We start from the raw sequence: 27053 nt of genomic DNA, 5'->3' as shown, positions 1-27053 counted from the left end.
CCACGATTCTCAGGGAAGCTCAGGACCATCTTGCCAGGAAGCCGGGATGTGGTGAAGGGGTGGCCTCCACGGGGTGTGATTTGTCACTAGTCCTGGCTTCATCACAGAGCCAAGTCAAACTGCGTCCAGCCACGTGCCCCAAAACGCAACAAATACAGACATGCCCATGCCCCAGGGGCCGCTGTGCAGGGCGAGCAGAACCGGGCCTGGTGCAGAAGGAAAGAGCTGCGGGCCCCCAGCCAAATGCCCCCAACCCACGAGGAGCAACCTCCTGAAAGACAGAGACCTGTGTTTTCAGGGGAGAAATACAAAGAAAACTGTCCTAACCTTACTTTGCTTTCAACTGTGTTCTGCCACTGTGTCCTCTGTTAACAACAGGCAGATATCCGCACCCTGACGCGGGGGGTGGGGGACGGGAGGGTGGTCCCACACTGCCGTGCTCCTTTTCCTCCATCGCGCGCTGGCAGACTTCACTTCCGAGGAGGTGGGAATCAGCTCAGGAATCCCGTGTGGATTCCCCTTGGGGTGACAGCAAACAGACTAGGCTGTGCCTTAAACATCAGGTCTGAGTGGTAACGGTGTACCGAGGCCCAGGCCCTGGAAGGGATCTGGATTTTGTACACAGTGATGAGATGTGTTTCTGCCCCAGAGCCAAGGATCCGGGGCTCAGGCTGGAGACTGTGACTCCGATCACCTCCATTAAGACAGTGCTGGAGCAGCCTGCACCTCTCTCCACACTCCAGAGTTCCCGGGAAATTCGGAGCAGAAGCCACCTCTGACTGTGTATGTATACCCACACCACAGCATGCAATCCAGAGGCCTCCATCTGCGGGGCGGGGGCGGGGGTGCTGGCCGGTGATGCCCAGCCCTGATGTCCAGCACCACAAGGAACAATGACCGAGCCCAGAAAGGGAAGCTGCACAGGACTCCTGGCAAAGGCGGCAGGGACAGTATGTTGCTTTCAGCTTCTTTCTGCAGGGGGTGCCCAGACCCAGAAACCCACGACATGTCAGCTCTCTCTCCACAGTGCCCTACTGCTGGCACGAGGGCGCTCACAGTGGGCATGCCTAAGGAACAGTGGGGAGGGGGCTTGAGTTGTCGAGGGTCCATGGAGGATTTTCAGAGCCATGACCCTTCCTAAGAGGCCTATGACCTGCCCCCTCTCTGCGTGGGGGAAGTCCATCCTTGCCATGGAAGCCAGAAAAAGAATCAACACACCTGGCCCCCAGTGAGCCCCACCTCCCGGAATCTGTGTCCTGTGTAAGTAATCCCTGCTTCTGACAAACAGACTTGATTCTAACAACAGGCAGGTGCAGGGGATGTCACTGCCAAGATTAAACTGTGGCTTTCAGTCTTGGGCACCCTCTGTCTCTGTCTCTGTCTCTGGAAGCCAGCTGCCGTGTCGTGAGCTGCTTTGTGGAGCAGCCTGAAGAACTGAGGGTGGCCTCTGGGCAACAGCTATTGAGGAACCAACCAAGTCATGCCAACAACCAAGTGGCCTCCCCAGGTCCAGCCTTCAGATGAGGTGGCAAGTCGGGCTGCCATCCTGACAGTAACATCATGAGAGACACCGGCCAGGGCCCCCAGCTGAGCTGTGCTGGATGCCTGACCCAAGTAAACCGCAAGGTGAATTATGCTGTTTTAAGACTCTAAGTGGTGTGTCCGTCACAACAAGAGACAACTAATACTATGCTTTACTCAATCTACCAGATTTACTGTGGTCAATAGTCAGTTCAACAGGAAAGACAAAAATAATACATTTGTACTGCACTGGCTCCAAGGTTCTATTACCTACAGGATGGAGAATGCCAACAAAAAGCTACCAAAACGCTATAAATCCTCAGCTGCCCAGGCTGACATGCAGTCTGCCTGTGCTACGTCCAGCTGCGTAAACTTGCGGCTAAACTCCATTCTCCGCACGGCACCAATGCCACAGGCCTGGAGAACGGAGACTCTGCCGGGGTTTTCACTCACCCCAGATGCTTCAATAAATTCCAGCGCTGTGCTCACTGCACACAGAGTTAACTAGGGCACCCTGGGGTCTCCACTCTGACTCACGCACACCCATAAATCTGGGACATTAAGAAGATCTATCAGAAGCGGGGCCCTGCATTAAGAATGCAGCCTTCGAGGCCACCCTGTGCATGGTGATGCACTGGATAAACAGGACCTCTTGCTTTCTCATTCTTAGAAGAGGTCCTTGAACTGCAACTATTAAAGTTGAGCGCTCTGAATTAGAGGGAAAAGGATGCAGGCAACGTGAAAGGCACTCTGGGAAGAGTTTCAGAGTCTAAATGCAGCCCCCATCCCTGCAATGTGAAAAGACAGCGGGGCGCCTGCGATACCAGCACGCCTGTCCAGAACCCAAGGGGCAGAAAAGGTGCGGAGTGTAACTGTGGTTGCGCGTGCACGCACACACCTGTCCATGCATGTCCATGTGGCCCTTGGCAGTTTCTTGCAACCATGGCATTTCTGAGACTTTAGGTTACCAAATCCTCAGCTAGAGAGCCCGAGACTCAACCCCTAGCATGTATTTTTGCTCATCCTACAACTCCCAGGTCACCCCCGGCTGTTCTGCAGAGGTGTTATTGGTGCAAAACTCTGGAAGCCCAGGAGCCAGTTGGAGGCACGCCAGCCAGGCTGAAAAAGCGATGGCTACATCTCATTTAGCCACAACCCAGCCCCTGAAGTACACCTAACACATCCACCCCCTCCCAGGGGGAGCTCCTGGACCTGAGGGAGAAAAGCCACAGAAGCAAGAGACCGATCAGCAAAACAAAGAAAAGCTGATCTGTAAACTCATTTAGAAAACAACGTCCAGACAGAAAGGTACCCAGGAGCTGGCAGGGCTCCTCTGAGGAGCGGGACTACTGGGGGTGGGGGTAGGGGTCTCCCCCTGCAGTCCTGGATGGCTGCAGTGGTTTTCACCCACGCGTATCACGTTAACAACAGCTCACACTTACTGAAAGTGTGGCGGGCACTGCTCTGAGTGCTTTCCGAGCGCTGACTCACCCAACACGTACACAATATCCTGAAAACACATTCTGCTGCGTTGAATTCAGTAACTAAGGCGTCTACACTGCAGAGAACACACCCAGCACAACTACCCATCTCAGTTACCACACCTGCTCTGGGTGAGGCTTTGGGCGAGTCCCCAACATCCCAGGTGCTCACAGGACAGAGGTGCAACCCCCATCCCAGTCACTTTCACAAGGGACAGCCCAGAGGAAGCCCAGATCCTCTAAGATCAAGTCACAAACCAGAGTCTGACGAAGTGAGGGATGCCAGCTCAGAACCCCTTCCCTCCCAGAATTTGCTAGACTCCAAACTACACTCTGCGTGTTAGTTTCATGTAAAAGCTGAAATACTGACCCCATCTTCCTGTTTCCAGAACAGATCCAGCCTCTGGTCAGATGGTGGTCTGAGCTCTTGCACAAGAGATGTCACTACAGAAACGTCCACAGGCTTGGGTCATCCAGCTCGATCAGTCCCAGGCGTGGTGAGGCATACCGCAGTGACCCACCTCCCAGTCACAGCCATGGCCCCCGAAGTTTGACGAGCTGTGACCCCAGCACAGATGCACCTGCGATGCCTGCAGATTCTGGAAGGTTCCCTCACAGCCACACACTGGGTCCTCCACTGCCTTCTTGGTTAGCGGGTCTCCGTTACACCTTTCTCTGGATGGACCCGGGGCTGCAGGACCTGGGCTGGGCCCAGCTTCCCCGGCCAGCTCCAGGGGCAGAAGAGAGACGCTGCTGAAACAGGAGGCAGCAGAGTGTTCTTGTTCTCAGAGGGGGCTCGGCAAGGGTTAAATGGATTTTTAGAAACAAAACTTATGAAAATGGCCTCAGTACAATTTGATGAGGTCAGCGAGCAGAGCGGCCTAATGACACTCATAAGAAAAAACATCTGTCGGTGTCGAAAGGTCGGCAGGAAGTGAGTGGGGTTTACGTGGCTCTGATTGGCCAGACCGACACTCCTAGAAAGAGAGACACATGGCTTAACTTAGCCCAGAGGAACAACAAAAACCCCTTTCAATTGTCCTCTGACCAGCCCCGCCCCCTCTAAACAAGAGGCCGACCTCTGAGCTATGAAATCGTCTAGGACCCTGGCTGGCAATTAGCTCTTTGTTCACTCCCTGATCATACACAGAGGCTAAAATATTCCTGAAGGAGCAGTATAACCTTTAGGGGATGATGTTCTTACAAAATCTCTAGTTTTACTTTTTGGCTAGAAAACAACGTGGGTTGGTTGAATAGCAAAATGCTTCAATAAATCCATCATCGCAAAAACCAAAACAAGAGGTTTCTTTGGAAAAACAGGAAGTCCTGGTACATAACATAGCTTAAAATAGGGCCAAGTTCATTTGTTGACAAAACCCCAGCCTCCAGAGCCTCTTGGCCTGATCTGTCCAGATCCAAGTACCCGCTAATCCCCCTCAGGCCCCTGTCCTGTTCCCTCGGGTGACCGGCCGGCCTGGCCTTTGTTACCCCGACACGGGGCACAGGGCTGGGGCTGGCCAGCAGCTTCCTGCGCACAAGCCCCGAGGAGGGTCTCGGGAGGGGCCGCCCCCCAGCACAGCCGCTGCAGGAACCAGGCCTGGTGCTTTTCATGAGCTGTGGGCCTGTTTCAGGCTTCTCATCACATTCACACAAAATGGGGAGGCCCTCCTGAATTAGCGCTCTCTGTGTTCTCTACAGACAGCCACAGAGCTGGGTTACACAGAAGCCCTGACTGCTGCACGGGAACTCTACTGCCTGAGCTTAACCCGCGTGCAGTGAGCAAAAGGGGTACCTGGCTTCATCCACATCTAAGAACGAGCCTCTCTCTTCCTCCAGACCAGGCAGGAAAGAAGCCAGGCTGTTACAGTTTCCATTCTTCCCAAATGTACCCACTTTCAAGAGCATGGGCTAGAGAAAACTTCCAAAGAAACGCACTGAAGTTTCTTCAGTGGACAAAGCTATCCCCGCGTGAAGCAAAACCCGCATTCGTACACGGACTGCTGTGGCCACAAGACGCTGCCCGAGTGTCATCCCTGACCCGCGACAGCCAACTCCACTCCTTGCCCACTGAGTCCTACCTTTCCTTACCGAAGACAGCATGGCGAGAGCAGGTATCAGTCACATCCTTGTTAAAATGTGAAACTGCCCAACGCAGACAGAATGACCCCAGAATCAAGTCAGCCAGATTCTTAGAGCCATCAGCACCATCAAACCCAGGGTCCAGGGGTCTTCTGTGACCTTCAAAACGTTTCCTCACCACCACGGAAGGGGAAGGCAGAAAAAGGTTTCCGCCCATTTCAGTCCTATAAAAACTTCCTGATGTATTGCATTAAGTAACTTTTTTCCACAGTGCTAACCCGAAGGGGAACTTTTTTTTTTAAAGTCCAGGTTTAAGTAGAAAGTGCCACTTGTTTCGGGATTCTGGTGGGTTTTGTTGGCTTACAGACAATTGAAAGGGATTTTTTTGCTGTTCCTCTGGTGGGTTTTGTTGGTTTGCTGCTGCTCCATGAAGGGTAAGAGGCCCACACACAACTTCATGTAAGAAATGAGAATTTAAAATTCAGCCTCACATATGTGGAGATTGTAGTGAAAAATGGGGGGAAAGAGAATATGTAACTTTGAAAAACAATGTGATTTGGATACAATTTAATTTGGACCCAAGACTTGCCACCATTGACCCACTGATTCACAGAAGTCCTGGACCCTCAAAAGGGCTGCGGCCTGAGGCCAGCATGCTGTTCCAGCCAACTGGCCATAAGGATTTTTTTTTTTAAACATGGCCCGAGGGCACAAACGCTGGCATGAACCCTGGGAGTGCCCTCCTCTCTGACTTCCTGCCCTACCAGCTGGGGAGAGGATTCTACGGGTCAGGGAATTTGCCAGCCTCTGGGCTCATCAGGAGCCCGAGGGCTGGAGAACCAGGAATGGGTGCATCTGGGAGCCCGGGGGGGGGGGGGGAGTCCTGACTCTGCTGCTCTTCTGGGGAGACACTTAGGATGAAATGGGGCTCAGGATCCAAAGGGGCTCACCTAAGGGAGCCCCTTTGGCCGTCACCCCCTGAACATGCCCCACTGCCTCGGCCCCACACTGGGGTCCTTCCTCAGCAGGGGCTGAAGGTGGGGAGGCCTCGTCCCCATAACTGAAGAGCTGCCCCGCGAACCGCTTATCCAAGTCACTCTTCTGGAGAGTGAACAGTATGGAAAACGTGAACATATGTGACAGCAGGCAGCTGATGCACACAAGCATTCTACGCAGCCATTTATTTTAAGGCCTCGTGTGCTATTTTTATACCCCCAAAACCTTGCCAAGGGAATCCACAAAGGAAAACCAGTCCTCTGGAGCCGCTCTGGCTACTCCGCCTTCACACATTTACAAAAGGGACCAGCACAGCACCCTATTCAATGCCTTCTCTGAGACAAAGGTCATTAAATAAGTCATTCGAAATTATCTGAGTTCAAGTCTTTTTTTTTTTTTTTTAAGGTCACAAGCGGCCTTTAAATGGAAATGCAATTTTCTTACCCGCCACCCCTGGCTGTGATATTCTGCACCCCTCCTGTGTGTGTCACAGTCCACCTGCAACACCGGTTCTGAGCAAGCGACCAGCTGGAAAGTCTGCTGTGGAAAGAGCATTTAGACCCCGGAAGGGAAAGTTCTGGAGCTGTGCTCTCTGCCTCCAATTACGTGCAGGGCAGCCATGCAGAAGAGGAATTGAGTGTATCCTGTGTGGGCAGAACCGTGACCAAGGAGGGCAAGGAAGCCAAGAGATTTCTGATGGATAAAGAAGTTTCTCACAGTTAAGGAAAGGCTGACCCCTGGATGTGAACCACACTCTCTTGGACAGATGCTCCCCTCCCCCCACAACCGAGGGAGCATGCAGTCTAGTCCAGGACTGTGACCCCCTTGTGCAATGGGGCAGGGATGCTAAGGTGAAAGGTGTGTGTGTGTGTGTGTGTGTGTGTGTGACATTCAGTCTCACACCTGTAGATGTTTTCCCATGTTCTAGAATCTTCCAGCCTGCACCAGAGGTGTGCCCAAAGGCAACCCACAACCAACCCCTATTGGATCCAGGCTCCCCAAGGTCCTTAGAATTCTGAACTCTCATGGGAGTCCCACGGAGGCAAACAGCCCCGGTATGTGCCATTTTATTTTCACTCAAAACATCCTTCCCAACAAGCTGAGCACAGTATTTTCAACTGAGGCCTTGGCATTGTCTAGGAATGTTTTCAGAACTAAGCAAATTGCTAAAGCAAACATCTTATTTTTGTCTGCTAGGACAGCCGAGCACTGTAAAAACACTTCCTGATGGCACTTCCAGGGGAACTGCCCCCTCTGGTGGAACTGTCTGACCAGACACTCTGGATCAGGGAAAACACTCTGGCTCTGGACAGGAGGGTGTGTGGGGCCCCTACCTGTCCCTTGGGGGGTGGTTTCTGCTTCAGGTGCCACCCCCAGCAGCTGGGGAAAGTTCCCTCTCCTTCCAGCTCCCAGGCACAGCCGCCTTTTGAAATGGAACACCAATTCTCTTCATCTCTGCTGGTGAAGATACACCCCAGTCCTTACTGGGGAAGGCTTGGGACTCAGCCTCCCGGTGACAGGGCCACAGAGAGGACAATAGGGTCTAGAAAAGACACCCCCCAAGCCGGCGGCAGTGGCTGGTACTGCAGGAGGAGCCAGGGCTGGCCCACCTGGGCCCCCGCTCATCCCGCAGGTCACAGGCCCCTCGTGGCTCCTGTAAGTGTTAATAGCATCGCTGGGAGCAGCAGCTGTGGCAGTGACAACGTCCCCAAGTCCTGGGCGCTGTTCTTAGTGCTCTGCATGAATTAACTCATTCTTCCCAACAGTCTTAGGAAATAAGTATATTATTAGCATTATTTTAAATGACAAGGCTGAGGCCCAGAGCGGAAAACGACTTTGCTCGAGAGGCACAGCTGGACCCTGTAACTGGGCAAAACCCACGTGCACCTCTGTTAGTGCTTTCAAAGGGCCGGACCAGGGGGCAGCTGAGGCCTGCAGTCCACACCCCTCGCCACTCTGGATAATTAGAAGGTGGCCTTGAACAAGAAAGGGGAGGGGGCACAGAAGCGGTTCATCAAGGTCACAAACCGTTCACTTTTCTTTAGGCGCCATAATGCTATTATTGCTATGTTTTTAAATGAAGGAGCTTTTATCTTTTAGGAATATAAACTGAAACATTTATTGTTGCAAGAAAGCGATGGTGACGATCTGCTTTAAAATGGCCTGGTGGGATGGGGGGGTTGTGTGAAATGAGACTGGCCATCGGTTGCTAACCGCCCAAGCTGGCTGATGGGGACATGAGTATTCAGAACGCAATTTTCTCCACTTCTATATATTTGAAGTTCTCCATCTGTAAAATGCGGACAGCGTCACCCACTTTGCAGAGCTGCTGCGGGGACTGTGGACAGCGGAAGCCAGCTCTCAGCGCACAGTGGAGCTTGATGAAGGCAGCCCCGCTATTGTGTTATTAGTAATAAGGAATATTGAGCACCTCGCGTTTTCCAGGTGGCCCTCAGAGCGGCACAGTGGACAGATAGCTGTGCTGGGATGATGGTTCTGGGCTCCAGAGAGCGGGCCAGGCCCCTGCAGGACAGGAGCTTGGTGCGAAGGAAGCCTCCCGCCACAAGGCTGAGCACCCCACGTGGGCATCAGCCTCCACGTGGATTTTCACTCCCCCGAACTCAGCCTGCACTGAACGGCCAATACTGGCTGGTCCAAGAGAGAACAATGAGCAAATTATCACATCATCCTTCTCCTTTGGAAGAGATCTGGAAAGCTAATTATGTGTTACTCCAAGCACATCTTTATTTCTGACGTGGAACTAGTGTGGAAGGCAAGCTAGTGGGTAGGAACATCATACTTCAGAAAGTCGTATTATTTGCTCACCAGTAAGCCACTGGCACGCGTGTCACACGTATGTCGTGGAGCCCATCACATCCCAAGGAGGAGCCTGGCCGTGGCCACACCAGGAACTTGACGTTGAGGGTGGCTTCCTTAGCAGGCCTCAAATGGAGTCCTTTCTCACTGAGGCAACACGGCTAAGTTCCTCTCAATATACACAAAACCGGGGGGAAATCTAGGCCCTTGGCTCCCCGCCAGTAGTAAAAATTAATTGCCACATAAAATTGCTGATTCCTACCAAATGAAGCGCTACGATTTATCAACTCACGGATGGCACAAACTCAATAGTGGTTTAACTACATCACCTGAGTTATTGCTGTGTTTTGTATCAGTGACAGCTTTACTGGGAATGAAAGTTCTGCAAATTCGTTCACGCAGGACAAACTTCCAAAGTAAACAAAAGCAATAAGCAGGCACCATTCCTCTGCAGCTGTGTGACAGGTTCTCGCAGCCGGAGGGTGTCTGGAAGGACAAAGTCTTCCCAGCCCAGGCCTGGGGTGGGGGCCCAGGGTGTCTCCCTGCACCAGAATCGCCCTCCACCCCCTCCCACGGGGTGCTGCCCTCTGACACCCTGAAACCGTGGCACCCTAGCCTTAAGGACCCATCGCGATTTCATTACCTAACTCTGCCCAGCCGTAGGAACCCAGGTATTTAAAATGCAGGGAAATAAAATCATTGCCGATTGCTTTTTTATTTTCAGCCGGGGCAATAAATCTATAAATAGCTTATATGGTGCAGCAGACAATTAGGTGGAGACCAACTCTGTGGATCGTAGCAGCACGAAAGACACTTCGTTCCGGCTCCAGTCACTTGCCTGGAGCCCGGGCACCCTCACCACTTCGTGGGCTATTACCGCTGTTTTCCTCACCCAAATCCCACCCCAGCTGGGCAGCAACGGGTTCGTCTTTTTCTAATTTGAATCAGGCCAGACAGAAACAGGTACATTGCTTTCCCGTTTCCACAATCAGTGGAACAGGCAAAGACGTCTGAACTCCCTAACGTCAGGCCTTCGGAGAAAAAAACAACTCTGGGGGCAGGCGTGAGGGCAGAGTTCTCACGGAGAGCCCTGCAAGGCCCACCGATCCTCCTTCAAAGCCCTAACCCTCGAGAGAAAAGTACCCCGACTTAAACTCAAGAATCCAGTTACATTAAAAAACGCCAGCGTCACAGCCTAGTGTATACACGTGCTTTGTTTTGTGTTTGTTCTTTACATTCAGAGTGGAGGCTCTGAATCCATTTTAGAATCTTATTCTTAAGGAGACCATGAAACAAAAATCAGAGGTTGGTTTCCCAAAAATCAGAGAGGTTCTTCGTATCCAGGCTGTTGCTTTTTCCCATTCCTGACTCCAATTTGTCCCTCTATCACTCTCATCCCTCCCTGCCCACGTAGTGAGGAAGTGGGATGTAGCCCCGGTTTGTGGTCAAGATCACAGGAAGAATGAAATCGTTCTGGTTTGGTCACTTGGCTCAAAGCTGGTTTTGTTCTTTTCTTCTTTCCTGGCCGTGTTTTGCATATTTCGGGTTTTAGTTTCACAAGCTCCCCCACCTCGCTGGTTTTACTACTGAGTGAGCAGACTCTTCTCTAATGATTGTCTTAGCCACCCCCACAGGTACCACAACTGTTTCATGTGCAACATGAAATGCTCTGAGGACATGAAGGCAGTTCTGAGTGGCGATGAAATGTTCGCCACTGGAAATGCATCGAGCTGTCCCCAGTGTCACGGACACAAACTGTGGATCAATCAAGTGGCGGCTTCAGAGAACACCTCGAGATCAGCTGCTGGGAGGAACCTGGGTCTCATGCTAGCTCAAACAAAATGCACATGAAAAGCCACTCTCCCTGCCACCAGCGACAATCCGGAATGTTCTTTGACCCTGGTGTCTGATCCTTCCAGGATGGCCAAGCCATCATCAGAACCCACATGGAAATCCACAAACTGTGCATGTCGGCCGAGCTCACAACCCCACAGGGCTGCTGACACGAGGATTCACTGAGTGCAGTTAGCTTCTACATACTTCTTTGGGGATAACCACACTCCTCTAAAAGTTGAAAACAATCCAGGGGAGAGTCAACATTTTAATTCAACTCATACCTGGTTGTCAAGTAACTGCAGCAAAAATACATGCAAGGAACCACTGCTGTGAGGCGGCCGCCCTCTCTGCTGCCTCCATGAAGCCCCTGGGGGCTGGACAAGGAAGTGGCTTGGATCCAGCCACATCCACACCCCTGGGCAACCAGCTCCCCAGGGTTTTGATTCTGTGGGTCTCTGAGCTGCAGACTAAGTGGGGACCCAGAGAAAGTGCGGAGTAAAGTTAGAGGCGGGCCCACGGCAGAGGCACATGCTGGCTGTGTGGGCAGCCCCGGGGAAATGAAATCCTCCCCAAGGCTAATGTCTAAGGGTAGCAGTCTGCATTCAGCCTCCACTTGAAGGGGAGGGGTTTTTTTTCCTCTTCAGGATATTCAGTCCTGCCTGGCTCGAATGTAAGGCTGTCAGGAAAGGGTCCTCAGCCACCTGACTACCAGCTCCCTGTAACATCTGAGCCACCATCCGGCTGTCCCGAGACCACAGGCTCTCAGCAGAGGGACGTCAGAACTGTGAGCCCCCACCGCAGTTTTCATTAAGGTGCAACAGCTGGGCACAGCTGGCTACCCCTCTACCACACCATGGGCCAAGACCCCATCCCCAGCAGAGTGAGACAGTGCTTTGGTGGCAAGCGGTGCTGTGGCCAGCAGGACCAGCAGAGCAGTCCACAAAACCTCAAGGGGAGTGTTCTCTGCCTTCTCAGTTCTTAGCTGCACACACGGTGCTGGGTGGTGCCAGGGAGACAAATAAGGGGAAGAGGCAAGATCCCTGCCCCTGGGGTGCAGCTCAAGGGGCAGGGAGACACGTGGGAGTGCTTTAGAAAGTGCTGCGGTGCTGCTGTGCATGGGGTGGGAGGGGGCGGCCCAGGGATGGCAAAGAAACATGGACAACCTCCGGGGGACACCCGAGCACAGGGAGGGGCGGGTGCCTCAGATGGGCTGCTCGCACAGAGGGGCTGTGCTGGTGACTGCCAGCCGCACTGAGGGGTTCCTGGGACATGGCTCTGGGGCCCCAAGGGCCCAGGCCCTGCAGGAGGACGTCTGGGACCGGCAGGCTCTCGGGGGGGGGGGGGGGGGCGCCCACTGCATCACCAACTCCCTTGCAGCCTGGAGACCAGGCTCACCTGGCCCACAGGGAGGACAAGGGCCTGCAGTTCTCTGGGAGGCTGGTTCCCCCTCAGCAACACACCAGGCCCATCTCTTACTGCACGAGACTTGGAATCTCCTCTGGACTCCACTGCTTGACCTTGGATGCCTCATTCCATCCCTCTGTTCCTCCAGCTCCGGATCTGAGAGGTAAGCCCCAGGAGTGAAACAAAGCGATAGCCATGGCAGGCCTGGGCAGAGCGGGTGCCCAGCCCAGTCCCAGCAAACAGCCGCGAGGCTGGGACTTCCAGCTCAACTCTCCCGTGACTGCGGCTCCCTGGCCCCTGCTTTGTCCCTGAGTGCTGGCCTCCCCAGCGAGCCACCCGCCAGCTCCCAGTAGTTGGGGCCCCTCTGCTGACAACACTGGCACTGCAGGATGACGGCATCACCGTTCTGTAAGGTTTTAAATTCCAAAATCAGAATAAGTCTAATCTACAAAACATCTATAACAATGAGTTTCACGCCGCACGGACTTGCTCAAAGTTTCCATGTAGGCAGTTCTATTTTCCAGTATTAAATTTCTAAGCTACGACATGGGTACTTCTGTTTGTTTTGCTATTTAATCAGGAAACAGAGACTTTCGCTGACTAAACCTCCTTTTTAATGGAGGTTTGCATAGAGAATATTTTGTTTGCCTGCTCCTCTGATAACCACTCCCAGAAGTTGAACAGAAACCGAAGATGTGTAATTATTTCCTTTACTGCATCATTTTAAACACACACACACACACACACACACCCCTTAAGGAATTAAGTACTATAGAAAGGTAAAAAGTAACCCTCTCTAAACTATGGATTTAAGAATAATGTATCAATACTTGTTCATTAATTGTAAAAAATACATCATACTAATGTCAGATGTTAAAGTTCTAGAAAACTGCATGCAGGGCATTTGGAAATGTTTGTATTATTGTCTCAATTTTCCTGTATATCTAAAACTTTAAAAAATATAAATGTAAAATGTATTGAAAAAATTTAAATCAAAAGAAAAAAAATTACCCTCTCTCCCTGACACCACATTCCTATAAAGAACAATCCCACTTTGGCAGGGATTACCTGCTTCCATGCTTCCTGAGCACACTTGCTCTGTGTGTTAAAGCAATATTCCATAAGCATCCAGCTGCTTCTGTGGGGTGTGCTGGGGCAGCCCCCTCCTCTGCGGGGGCAGCAGGCAGGCTGGCAGAGCCCAGTGAGGGGGAAGGGGTGTCCCCGAACCTGAGAGCTTGCTAAAGGCTGGCTGGCAGTCCTTGGTACTGGACTGGGCAGGGGGAGGGGATGGGGGAAGAACCAGGGATTCAGGGGAATGAATGGCAAAACTAGGAAATAAATGCAGAATGCCACTGATGGTGGAAATGCTCGGGCCCGCTAACAAATGCGTCATTTGTGTAGGAAGCTTGAGCAGACGGGGAGCAGGAAATTAATCCAACATGCTGAGGACTCGAATTCTTGGAACAAGGCAAGGGGGAACCCACCCACCCCAAAAGTGAAGTAAGACCAGAAAGATGGCAGTAAAAACTTACAAGACTCAAATTAAAACAGAGCTAATGGCGATGACAGGCAGCCAAGGAGCCAGAGCAGGGACCAGTTGGCCAGGTTTTATTTAAAGAGCCCTTTAGAGAAGCAAGGCTGACTAGAGCCATGAGGGAAATAATGGCAAAATAAAATCTTTAACAGATTAGACAAAACATCTTTGAAACCAGAGTCCAATATTTTTCCAATGATTTTTTTCCTTCAACGGTAAGATGATCAGCAAGAATCAACCTCTCAGATACCTAGAAATGGACGCCACACTGCCAAACACTTCCAAAATCAGGTCACAGACCTCTGCAAAGATGTCCACCCAACACTGCGACTTCAGAAATGGACAAGGAGAGCAGGAAACGGAATCTGGCAACATTCTTCGGGGAGGATGAGCCAAAACAGTCAGCTGCATACAGATGTAGAAGTTGGAGCCCTTGGTGGAAGACACAAGGACCAGGACAGGTGCCTCCCCCCCTCCAAGCTCTGAGGGTGGCCGGCCCTGGGACGCACAGCTGCCTCGGGGCCTGGGCACTGGTTTCTGTCACCAGGTGCTGAACATCAGAATGGAACCCATGCCCAGCAAGAAAAGGCAACAAGAGAGGAGTTCAAGAAAGAAAGTCACGGATGCCAATTCCTGGGCCTGGCACACACCAGCTTTCTGCTCCTCACAGTGAGTAGGGAGGGGGCCCCCAAGACCATCCACCACCAGCTGCCAAAGGAGCTGCTGGTACCCCAAGTGACTGTCTGGAAATCTCTAGAGGGACATGCAGAGCAGACACAGGGTGACAGATCTCTCCTACCTGGCCTTGAAGGGCTCGAAAGTTCCAATCAACACAAAGCTGCTCTCAGAGACGCGGTGTACTCCCTTCCATAGGTGCCTCATGGCTATTTTACAAGCAAGTCTCCAACTCATTAACAAAAACGTTGCCTGCAGTTTTGGCAATCATTACTTAAGCCATTACTAAACCTGTTAGATGCCATAAATAGAGTTAGGACGGACTGCGAGCAGCTGAGATCCACCCCCCAGAGCCGAGCACACTGCATCCAGAAAAGAGCGTCAGGAAAAGAGGCCACGGTACCTCCAAACGCGACTGCTCCGACTTTAGCCAAACCCTGCCCGAGAAATCACCTTGATGGCTCTGCCCTGCTTTTGCAATAACAGGGGCCACTGTGTCACTTCTACATTGTTTTTCTTCCCTCATCTCAAGTTGGTGATGCCCACTTAGAAGCTCAGAAGCATTACATTTCTCCAATGGCTTCCACATCTCTTTCCAATTGGCAGTTTACACAGAGTGAGCATACTAATGGAATGGGAAACCAGTTTTTATTTGGCAAGTCAACAGCCGTGATTCATCCAGAGGTTATCTGATATTATGGTTACAACAGATTTTTTATTTCGAAAGAAAGATAAAACTAAATTTCTTTTAGAATACAGGTTCATTATGATTTGACACACCTAATGGGCAGTACTTGGGCCTGGTGTATGGGTCCACACTCCTCGGTGACATGACTGACCTGAGCTGGGAACGCTCACCCCAGCCAGGGCCAGGAGGCAGGTCACAGGACAGTCTGTTCTCCACCACAGTCCAACTCACGGAAACTGATTCAGAGAGGTTTCAGGGACTTGCCCAAGTCTCCTGGTCCCTAATCCTCAAACTCACTCAGCATACTGTGTGTGGTGCTGGTCACCACCTGGGCATCTTCAGGCTTTCTCAGCCTTGGCACTGTGCACATCTGGCCGGCTCATTCCTCACCGCAGGGACTGGTCTGCACATCATAATGTGTTTAGCCGCATCCCTGGCCTCCACCAAGTAGATGCCAGAAGCACCCCCCACCCACCCACATAAATGTCTCCAGGCATTGCACCTGTCCCCTGGGGGACAAAATCATCCAGGTTGAGAACTGCTGGGTGATCTTGGGACCAGCCCTCCTCACCAGGGCATGTGACCGTAGTCAGCTGGGAATGCTCAATGTGCAAGTTCATTCGTGGCTTCTCTGTGTGGTCAGGAAGATGACACAGTCCCACCAAGCCCAGCCCAGCCCAGTCCCTTTCAGCCAGGACCCTTCGAGACGAAGTTTTGGGATCCTCTTGGCACCGTGGCTCTACAGGGCTGCAACCACCGCCAGGCCCTTGGCACAGGCGAGGTGGCGATGCAGGGCTGGGAAGGGCACCTGGCTGGAAATGGGGGTGGAGGGAGCTTCTCCTCATAATTACTACTTTTAGACTAAAGAAAACTTTCGCCCAATTAGATGATCATTTGTCCTTAAAAAGTATTACATAAAAACCCGCACATGTATGTTTAATGCCAAGGGTCTAGAGATATCTTCTACTCTGTGAAACTTTTTGGCAAGATGATCTTTCTTTCCAACAGAATTTCTTTTTAAAACAAGTTCAGCACCATTCACAGGAATGAGGGCTCCATCTAGAAAACACCACTTTGGCCCAGGCTGAGGAGAACCAAGTCCTCTGCTGACGATTCACGGGGACTCTTAAGCATCACCGGGTCAGCCTGTGTCACTCACTGCCATGGTGACAGCGGGGGAAGAGCTGGGACCGGATGTCTGGGCCAGGATCTTGAGGGCAGTTCACCATTTGGGAGAATTAGCCTCCAATTCACACTGGTTGGTTTTTCCCAACTCATCCCCTTCCACTTCTCACTCCCACAAAGGGAACCGGGAAGGTAACCGTTCTCACCCAAGTTGCCGTCCCGACGACTCACTGAGAATCTTAACGAAAAGGGCCGTCTAGAAAGCAACTCAAAGCTACAGTAAATCAAGAGTGCAGATGCTTTTCTCTCCCTGGAAATAAGCCACATTTTTGGGCCTCAGTCTTCTCATCTGGAAAACAAGGAGGGTGACCGAGTGGCCTCCAGAGGGTTCCTTCCAACCCTTGCATGCTGTTGACTTTCTAAAGCCCACAGGCCACTTTCTAATTCTGAATGAGAGGAATACAGCCAGAGGAACTAAAAGAACAAGCTTAAAGCACCGTTCTTTTTACTTTGCAGACAGTTTCTTGGGACAATATTCTATATAACTCAAATCCTAGTTGAGAGGTTTAGTATAGATAGATAGATAGATAGATAGATAGATAGATAGATAGATAATAAAGGGCGGGGGCGGGGCTGTTAGACTGGAAAAGTCATGAGCCAAAGTAAATGACCATGAGCACACTAACCACACACCTGCAGTGCTGGGGAGGTGATGTTAAAAATGATGGTCACAGCAAGGAACATAATGGAACAGCTCAGGGAGACAGGGGATTCCATACAGTTGACCACAGGGATGATTTGGGGTCCTGCTAGCAACGAAATAAAGACCACGGCGAGCACCGCTCTTTGGACACGGAAGTAAGTGTGACTCAGGCATACGTTCTGAAACACACAGCAATCTGTTGATCCTCGTTCTCCAGCGGTGTTTCTGCCCCTCGAGGCGCACCTGCGCAGCGCTTCCTGTTGCCCTGGCCCATTCTAAATATTAACCAGCTCAGCTGCCCATCACCTGGGGCAGTTCCTCCTCCTCAGCTACAGGTTCAAGGAGGCAGAGAGGGCTAACTAGGCGAAATGTCAAAGCTGCCCAGGTTGTGCTGCCCAGGCGGGAGGGGCCCCTCGCCCTGGGGAATGGACCAAGGCCACAAAGACCCAAAGGGCCACCAGCGGCAGGATGGATATGTAAGTCGAAGGACATTCATACAATGAAATATGACACAGCAAGGGACAAAATGAACCACCACGCACACCAAACACAGATGGACCTCAGAGACAACACAAAAGACACAAGGGGTTGGGGGAGGGCAGAGCTCCATGGTAGAGCACTTGCTTAGTGTGCATGAGGTCCTGGGTTCAATCCCCAGTACCTCCACTAAAACAAACAGGTAAATAACTAAACCTAATCACCTCCCTCGACAAAAAACAACAACAACAAAACACAAAGAGTACAAACCGACTCCAAAAACAACGCTAATCCAAGCCGAGTCAGAGAGTATGCGTGGGGAGACGGAGCTACGGCTAGAGGGTCTTCAGAGGAGACTTCTGAGGGGCTGGTAACATTAGAACTTGCCCTGGGTGGGAGTTAAATTTTTTTTTGATGTGCAAATTCATCAAGTTGCACACTTAAGATTTGTGCACTGTTCTGTTTGTATATTCTATTTTCATGAACATTTTAAAAGAGGTATAAAAAGCGACCCCAAGTCTCACCACTTATCCTGGGGCCTTCTTCCCTCCCTCCCACAAACAGCTGCCTTCTTTCTTTTCCCAAGCTTCACGTCCCCATTATCCAGATGCCACCCCCAGCAGCAGAGGCAGCACCCACCTTTGGGCCACTTCCCACCGCCCCAGCCCAGAGGATGACCTGAACAAGTGTGTCTTAGGACCCAGCCATGCCTTGTCCACTCTGGGGACTGGAGTGCTGTGCTGTTGCGAGGAGGATGGTAGAGGCAGGACCCGTGGGTTCCAGCCTCATCTCTGTGGTTCCCTGGCCATGTGTCCTCAGCAGAGCCACCCTGCCCTGGTCAGCTCATACACCATGGGAGGCTTAACCCAGAGGAAGAGTCAACCTCTCTTCCGGGTCTAGAAGCCTTGTTCTGCCCACCATCACAATCACGACAACGCCCCTTTCCCAGAACCTCGACCACCCTTCTTTCTTCACTCGCCCAGTCTCCTGCCAGCTCCCTCCAGGCCTTGCCAGGAGGAACACGGGGATCTGAGAGGCAGAGCCTCCCCACAAGCACAAGCTCACTTTTACGAGCCCTCCTGCCAACAACAGGACGCAAAAGACATTTAACACAAACGAACCTCACAATGCCACACAGCCAGGTCAGCACTTGCTTTGAGACGGCAGAGAACAGCAGAAATTGAGTTGTGGCAGGGGTTAAGAACGTTGCATCCAAGCCGGCCAGAGGCAGCTCGTTTCTCTGGACCGTCTGTGGATTTCCAGATTTCTTCCCAGGAGAGTTTGAACATGCAGAAAGGTTTCTTCCTTCCCAGACCCTCTTCTCATCCTTCCCCCTTTAAATTATCATTTCTGCCAAGAATCATCTGTCTCGCTACTTCCTGCTGCTCCATTAATTACAATAACAAGAAATAACCCTGCAGTGATGTCATCCAAACTTTTACTTCCCGTAGTGAACCAACGGGTCTGCTCAAGGCCAGCGGCTTCACGCCTCCATTTTGGAAAGAACAAAATCCCGGCTCGTGCCCTCCATGGAAGCTTTTATGTCTACAGAGGCACTCACCCCCGAGGTTTTACAAGTTAAATAAAAATAAAATGTGTGTCAGGCACTGCTACCACCAAAATGTAGCGATTGTAAGGGGAAAGACAAGCAATCGATTGTGTGCAGCTGTGAATGCAGGTTTATATACATAAAGAAAAGCCACATTTTCAAGACGCATGTAACGAGGGTATAAAATACATTCAGTGTTTCTAGCGCGTGTGAGCTAGGAGGAGGTGGAGTTTAGTTTCTGGCATCTGCGGGGACATTAAGGCACCTGGGGGTGAAGAGGACACGTGGGAGAGGGGACGCTTCCCTGATGGGTATCGTCAGGGGGACAGGACAGAACTGGCAACTGGGAGGAAGGACCCCAGGCCACTGGCTCCGAGCTCCAGGGACTCAGGGAGCTTGGCCTGGTGGCCAGCACCGAGAGGTGTTTTTAATTCTCTGAAGGGATCACAGGACCGCTGTGCCCAATGGCACACTGTCAAAGTTCTGTGCTTGGGATTTCCAAGCAAAAGGGCTCTCTGGGGCAGCCAAGTGGGAGCCTCCCGGGAAGACGGGGGCCGAGGTTAGCCACAGAAATCAGCCAGGAAAACAGCTGTGCCCAACCAGCTGTACTCCAGTCTTACACCCCTCTGTACCCTCATCACCCTCAGGTCATCTCTACGACATGTAGTCGAAACGAGGCCACCACATGGAGTCTCTTCTGCGGATGCTGCGTTTTCAGCCTTTGGTTACCTTGGGTTACTACTCAAAGGACTACAGCTGAATCCAGACACACGGGGCAGCGGTGTGCAGCACTGATACAAGTATCCGCCAGCCCCCAGGAGGAAACCTGCCCCGACCACATGGTCACGATACCTGCAAGAATCAAAGCAGAGCCTTTCTCGTGAAAGGGCTTGGGCACCAAGACCAACAATCAAGGGGACAGCTAGGACTTATTTCCGATGGCAAGGACAAAGATTCCTTTGCCCGAGATTATTTTTTGTCTCTAGCCTGCCAGAAGTAAGGTCTTATTATCAAATATATAAATTATTTGCAGCTGGATTTGCTGTGTTCCCAAGGACACTCCATCACCCAGAATTCGATATTCTGTCGCCTCCCCATCACTCTCCTTAGTTCCACAGCTGTTTTAGCCCAAAGTGCCTCAGCCAGTCCAGCTCCGCTTGTCAATTCCAAGCATACGGGGAAAGTGCGGAGGAGACGCGGGCACAGGCAGGCCAGGCTGTAACAGGACCGGCAGGGTCGGGCCAGGAGGGAGGTGGGGGCAGCACACCTTTATTTGGGGGCACCCCTGGAGTTGGAGCCAGCCTTAGTCGCACGGGAGACTCTGTGAGCATTTCTTTACATACCTTGGGGACTGGGACCTACAACTTAATTTGACCTCTGCCAACAATAATGTTCTTTCTTGAATTTTGTTTTCCTACTGCGGATCACGTCCAGAAAATTGCTTCGAGGGCAATCCAAAAATTGGTGAAAAAGCATCCCAAGCTCTAGAGAGTTTGAAAGCTGTGAGCGTGGCTCCTGGTCCCTAGGAGGGGCGACCCTAGAGAGACAGCAGTGTCCGCAGTGGGTGCCAAGTCCGAGGTCCGCTGTCCCTTCCCCGAGGCGAGCACAGAAGAGGGAGTCCTACCCAACAGTCTTCACTGACCCAAACGTGGGACACAGCCCCTCGGTCTCATGGAAGCCACACCCTCAAGGCTCTCCACCCACAACAAACAGTGGACTGGTTTCAATAAGATAGGAAGAAACAAAGAGGAAAGACCATTTTGAAACACCCTATTATATGCAGAAAATTAAATCAAGCCCTGGCTCTAAGCAGAAGGGTGGACCCCGTGCTAGCAGGCCATTACTTATTAATTCTCCTGCGAGGTCCCAACACGAATCAAACGACCGATTCCCAGAGGAAAACTTACTCTCACAGACTGACAAAAAGATGACCAAACTACCTCTAATGGTTGTTAATTTGAATACAATCAGGTCCAAAATGAGGATGAGAAGCTATTTCAATGGTGAGTTTATTTATAAGGCATTTTCACAGACGAAACTAGAGAGACTGATTTAGAAACCACAGACTCTCTCCTGTGACAAAACCCACTTCCGGTAGTAAGCGTGGTATTAAGGGCTCCGTGGAGAGATACTGCCATTCTTTCCCTTTGATTTTGAATGTTCTAGGCAGAATTTAAAAATCCCAGTAACTGTGCTAAAAGGTTCTGATCTTGTACCCGAACACTGGAGTGATCTTGTCAAATAAAATGTTCCTCCAGGTTAACTGCTGTATACGTAGGCATTTGATATCACAGCTTACTGCGAAGTGCACAAATCATTTTAACAGAGTGTAAATTTAACTACCATGAAGGCATTTTATACTCTGCTTAACTTCTCTGAGGGGCTCATATTTTTTGGAGCAGACAAATCAAGTTTCCATATAACTCTACTTAAGGGAACAGCAGTCAAAACTTCTGAAGAGAAATACACCCCTCAAGGCTCTCTGGCTTAGAGGGTAAACAAACACACACATCTACACCCTCAGTCTAGTCGTCTACCTCTGGCACTTGCCTCTGCCCTTATCAAGGATGAACAGCCAGCAGCACACCTGAGCCAGGGCAGGTGCGGTCGAGTGACAGGCGGGGTTGCCAGAGTGCCCTCCTCCTGCCCCCTGACCATTCTGGAAGGACACGGACTGACGACTGCTGGCTGGAGAACGCCCCTAACCCCACCCCACGGGGGCTGACGTCTGTGCCTTCTTGTTCACCATCACCAGAAACATGATCTCCCATATATCTCTTCTCAAATGAGCTCCATGCAAGACACCAAGAAGGTCCCCAGATGCACACAGGAAATTTTTTAAAAGTGGTAAAAAGAAGAAATCCATGCCTATAGCAGCTGAATCCATCAATTATTTACTGAACTGAGGGAACCTTAGCCATGGCCCATCTGGAAGGGCCAGACTTGGGTCTCAAGCTGGACACCAAAGGTTGAGACATGGAGTCTCGGCCGGCCTGAGAGGAGCCCAAGGCAGCAGCCCCCAAGCCGACAGGCTCAGGCACACGCCTCTACATTCCGAGCACGCAATCACATACGTGTCCTACACAAATGAGAAACACCCGCCACTGCCTACCTGCTAGTGCGTGCCCACGCGTGGTATGTACGTGAAAGAAAGATGCACCAAACCACGTACAGGATGACTTGGGGGAAAGAAAGGAAACTGGGCCAGAAAGCAAGGAAACAAAGCAAGAGACATTTTCAAACACACACGATAACACTGCAGCCAGCCAGGCACCCACTGGCCAAGCCTGAAGCAAGTTGAGCATCAAAATGAATGACAACTGAAACCTACTAAAAGAGATAAGAACTGGAGTCTTTATATAGATAGATAGATAAAGTAATTTGTCCTGTTATACGTAAGGGAAAGAGGGAAGCTTCTTGTCAACAGTAGAAAGTGAACACATAAATGTGGGTACAAGAAAGGATGGCGTTGGAGGGTTACCATTTGGCAGCCGCCATAATGAGTGATTCGGATGAGAACTATCAGCGGACGCGGAGACCAGAGGGTGGACAAGTCTGGGGCTCAACAACGTGTCTACATGGGCTCCAAACACCTCCTCACGACATCCTTGTTAGTGACAAAGGGAAAGAGAGTAGCTTTACAGTGGAGAAAAGAGACACCACCGAGCCGAAGTGACTGAATCAGACAGACTGACACCGCGTGCCTTCTCTAAGGTGTCCTGCCAAAGGTGTGTCTGGCCCGATCGGGAGAAAACCCGAGACAAACCCAGACGGAGGGACAGTCTATACAAAACAACTGCTGTGCTCTTGTCAAGCCAGCAAGCCAACAACGCTGTGGACCAAAGGCAGATGAGGAGCTGCGTTAAAGACGGCCAAGGAGACACGGCAGCTGAACTTTCTATTGCCATAAAGGACGTTACTGCGACAACTGGCAAAACTCTACAGAAAGGTCGAAAGACGAGATAATGTCATCGTCGGTGTTAATTTCCTGGTTTTGGTACTTGGGTCATAAAGACTGTGCTGGTACTTAAGGAAAACTAACTTCTTTATCCCTGAACACTTCCGCTCATTCTGATCATTCTCAGAGGGTTCAGGAAAAAAAAAAAAAATCCAGTGCTTCTGTGTGTGTGTGTACGAGGGAAGAACTAAGCAAATGTGGTAAAAGATCATCTAGGGGTGTCTGAGTGAAGGGTGATTAGAAATTCCTTGTCCCATTCTTACAACTCTTCTGTAAGCCTGAAATTACAGCAGATATGAAAAACTTTTTTAAAAAAGAAAAAATGGGCATAAATACAGTGATTGTGTTTTAGTTTCAATATCAAGATTGACTGATATGCCCCTACAGGACCCAAATTATTGCAAGGTGGTTTTATTACTCTTAAAGGTAAAGTGACCAAAAGTCAAGTAAGAGTCATGGCACATCAGGGGCTTTAGGTGGAAAGACAGGTGGGTCCCCCCGACCCCGCGCTGCCCTCACGGCAGCGACGGGCTACGACAAAGGCAGCAGGGGCCTCCCTACTCTGCCGCCTCCAGTCTGGGGTTCACAGAGGCCTCAAAGGAACTGTGTGCAGGGCTCTGAGAAAGGCCTGGAGAGACCACCCAGGAGGGCTGACCCATCCGCCCCTCGCCATCCTTCTATCTGAGCTGGGGCTGCTTTGAGGAACTGGCCACGGAGTGCCCAGACTGCGACACCTCCAAACCCCAGGCCCCTCACGTGGGCTCTGGACGCACCGCCCTTGTCCAGTCTCTGGCTCCAGCTTGAGGTGTGAGGCCCACAGCCTTCAGGCTGCCTGCGTGAGGGCAGAAGGCGTGGGGACGCTGGGGCTCCGGTGCTCTAGGACTCACTGACCCTCCCCTTAGTCCAACCCCACGGGGCAGGGCTGATTCTCCACCACAGCCAAAGCCAGAACCAGCCCAACAGCACGACTCAGGCCCAAGGCAGGGTGTGAAGGTCTCCAAGTTTAACATGTCCTCCCTGGTGGCCCCAGAGCAAGGCCTGGCCAGGCTCCCAGATACAGCCCGATGGCCTGATGGCTGGACTCCCTGGGCAGCAGCTCACAGGCCCCAGTCAAAGCTGCCTCTTAAAAACCCCATGATCCTCACAGCTAACTGACATCCTCCCCATTTAAATGCAGCCCAACTGGTCACTCTCTGGAGAAGACAGACAACTGTCAGTAGCTTTCACACACAAAAAAACTTTTTCTATAACTAACTTTGACTTTCCATTATTCAATCAATCCTTATAAAAATTTAATACGCCTCTGCCTCAGGTTAACATTTTCAGCTAATTTTGCCTCTCCCCCGTCACCAGATCGCAGTGGCCGGGCAAGGTGTCTCTGATAAATCTTCAGTCAGTTTTCAAAGGACGAGGCCCGTCGGCTTCAGCATCACCTTCTGCTTTTCACGTTCTTGCTGTTAGAGAATTCAGCTCAGAAGCTATTTCTCCAGGAGAGGGCTTCCCAGAGCTCAGAAAGCAAGATTTATGTGTTCCTTCCTCTGAGCCACGCAGGGCAGCGGCTGCCTGGGATCCAGGGGAGAGAGCATTTCTCCGCGTGGCTGTCCCCACCATCCTGGCAGGCTGGGGTCCAGGAGGGCAGAGGTACGCCCGTCATCTCTGCCTCCCAGCGGCGGATGCCGAGCACCGCTTGATGGAGGCTAGCTAAGGCGAGCGCCAATACAGTTAGACTAATATTTTACCTTAAAAATGGAAGGTTTCCATCTGGCACCAAAGACTTATGTGTAAGACCACCGGATCTACATTCCCAACATGCTTTCCCAAACTGCAAGAGAGCACGGCCAAGTCACTCAGAAAAAAGCTCTCGATTTGACTCTGGATCAAAAGAAGTCTCCAAACATGCAGCATGGAAGTGACTCTTGGGGAAACCTAAGGGGCTCATGGTGGGCTCCTCTCTAAGAAGCCTCAGGCCGGAGGGTGGGGAGGACACTCAGCCAGGCAGCCTCGCACAAGCTCCTGCCCCTGAGTGAGGCCTCAACCCTCCAAGACTCAGTTCCTCATCTGCAGAAGATGAGGAAGATGCCCATGACGGAGGCCAAGCTAATGCAACTGTGGCCAGCAGAGAGGAGGACACGGCCCTTGGAGTCCCCTGTCTAGGACTGAGGGAGCAGCCAGGCTGCATTTGCTGCTTCTTCTGAGCGGGGATCCTGTGACTCTGCATCAGCCGGCAGCACTGGGGCCACAGGCCACCTGCACGGGCAGGGGGGCACCGCAGGGGAGGCTGGTCCAGGGACCTTCTATTTATCCGGAGCCCACAGCAGCCGAGTGGCAAGGAGACTAACGAATGAGTAAGAGCAGGCTGGCGGGTGTGTTCCTGCAGGGTGTGTTCCTGCAGGTTGGTTGCTACCCATCCACTCTGCCCTGCCCCGCCCCACGCCCTGCCTCTCCTCTCCCCTCCGGGAGGGGAGGGCACTTCTGGGAGTAGTACCCTGATGCCACCCCCCTAGCCACAGAGTCGACACAACCTCAGTCTTGGGGGCCCTCAATGGTGGCCCCAGTCTAAGCAGGATTTCCTAGGCCATGGGGTTCTCAGAAGCACCCACAACCCTCTCCCCTTCCATCCTTTATTCCCTGGCAGAGGGTGGGCCTGCTGACCACAGAGCAGGTCCGGACCGCGCCCAGGAAGCAATGCCATCATGCGTCCCCCTCCCTGTTACCTTCCTTCCTTCCTTCCTTTCGCCTTGCTGACCAAAAGGGCCCCTTCTCACCAAGGCACCTCATGATCCCCCAGACATTTCCCAGCTGCTGCCCCAGATCTGTCCCCCAGAGGTGCTGGCTTCTCCACCTGTTGCTGCTCATGCTTGACACACAAGCCCAGAGAGAGCTCTGCCTTCGCCGCGTCAGCAAGTCTTCGCCAAACTGCACTTGCCCTTGAGCATTCCCCAGGCTCCATGCAAACAAAGCCCTCTCCTTAGCAACAGCTCGCTGGGCAGAACCCAAAGGCGACCTGACCGACCTGACCTGGAGCTGCTCCGGCATCCGGGGCTCCTGACCACCAGGACAGAAGTCACTTTCCATCCGCCGTCCCCACCCATCGCCCAAGCTGGGGCACCACCATGTCAGGAGGAAACATGAGGCAGATTGCAAACAGCTGCCCAGCTCCAAGACAAAGTTTCATTTCAGTGGCTAAGAGGGAAAGTGGAGAAAAGGCGCCAACATTTTTGCTAACAGCATAATTATATCCGAGGAAACTCTTTCGTCTAAGATTCCTACGGGCCCTGGCAGCAATTTAAGCAGCTGAGAAATGATGGTGAAGACAAAGTCATTACCACAGGATCCCTTTCGCGTCTGACATCTGATGTTCTTTAATGACAATGAAAGAAAGCTCCATGGACGTCTGGCGGGGGGCCACCCCGTGTGCGCCAGCAGTTACAGGAAGTGTTCAGTGGGGGACTCGCTGTTTTAAAGATCCCATTAACCGGAGACAATTCCATCTGACTCTCCAGGCTTAGCTGGTAGCTTTACTTCTGAAATCAGAGCAAAAAAGTCCTCTGGGGGCGCGCTCTCCTCCAGCAGGAAGCCTGGGGGAAGCTCACTCCTGTTGACTGCACGCTCGCCACCCCTGCGCTAACGGGGACGTTCCTGGCTAATGTATCTTCACATGGGGACCCACTACCATAGGGCCCTTGTAGCTCTTCTTGCTTCTTTCCAAGCTATTTCCAGAGACACCCAGGGATCTTTCTTTTGTGGGGGGGGGTCTTTTTTTAAAAACTTACATCTGACCATATCACACTGTCCTTGAACCTCTCCAAATGGCTCCCACAGCCCCCACTGCCTCAACGGTCGAGACCAGGAATCTGATGGGCAACCCACTCAGGGCTACTGCACAGCCGCACTGGTCATGACCCCGCCCGCTCTGCCCAGGGCCCCCCTGCCCAGATTTCCACAAGGCTGCTGCCTCCTGCCAGCCCACCTCGGAGGCCCGCTCTCCACACTCCCACCAAATTGGCTCCTCTGCCCAAGACATAATGGATTCTTAGCCTGACAAGTCCACATCTCACAGGAAAACAATCCATCAGGGGTGTACTGTCCTCTAGAACACAAACCTGGTGATAGCTTGTCCATGTACACACAAAACCTGGAACGGTCCCCGTCACACACGCGCTTACGTGTGGGCACACACATACACACAATTTTTTTTAAGTGTGAACAG

At 51.8% G+C, this 27053-nt stretch overlaps 1 protein-coding gene across 5 annotated transcripts in view; it reads right to left on the bottom strand.

Annotated features, from left to right (window-relative positions):
* The window catches only part of CTBP2 (C-terminal binding protein 2), a 152460-nt gene that overhangs the window by 56448 nt on the left and 68959 nt on the right, over positions 1–27053 (bottom strand). Inside the window, exon 1 of one of the 5 annotated variants that reach the window (XM_074373422.1) lies at positions 3373–3743. The exons of the other annotated variants lie outside the window; for them this stretch is intronic. The gene's annotated coding sequence lies outside the window, so the exon portion shown is untranslated. Of the gene's footprint in view, positions 1–3372; positions 3744–27053 lie in introns of those variants that run through there. 5 annotated transcript variants of the gene reach the window in all.

The sequence above is a fragment of the Camelus bactrianus genome, chromosome 11, assembly GCF_048773025.1.
Source record: "Camelus bactrianus isolate YW-2024 breed Bactrian camel chromosome 11, ASM4877302v1, whole genome shotgun sequence".
Lineage (NCBI taxonomy): Eukaryota > Metazoa > Chordata > Mammalia > Artiodactyla > Camelidae > Camelus > Camelus bactrianus.
The sequence above is the reverse complement of the archived record's forward strand: the minus strand, read 5'-3'. Positions and strand labels throughout refer to the sequence as shown.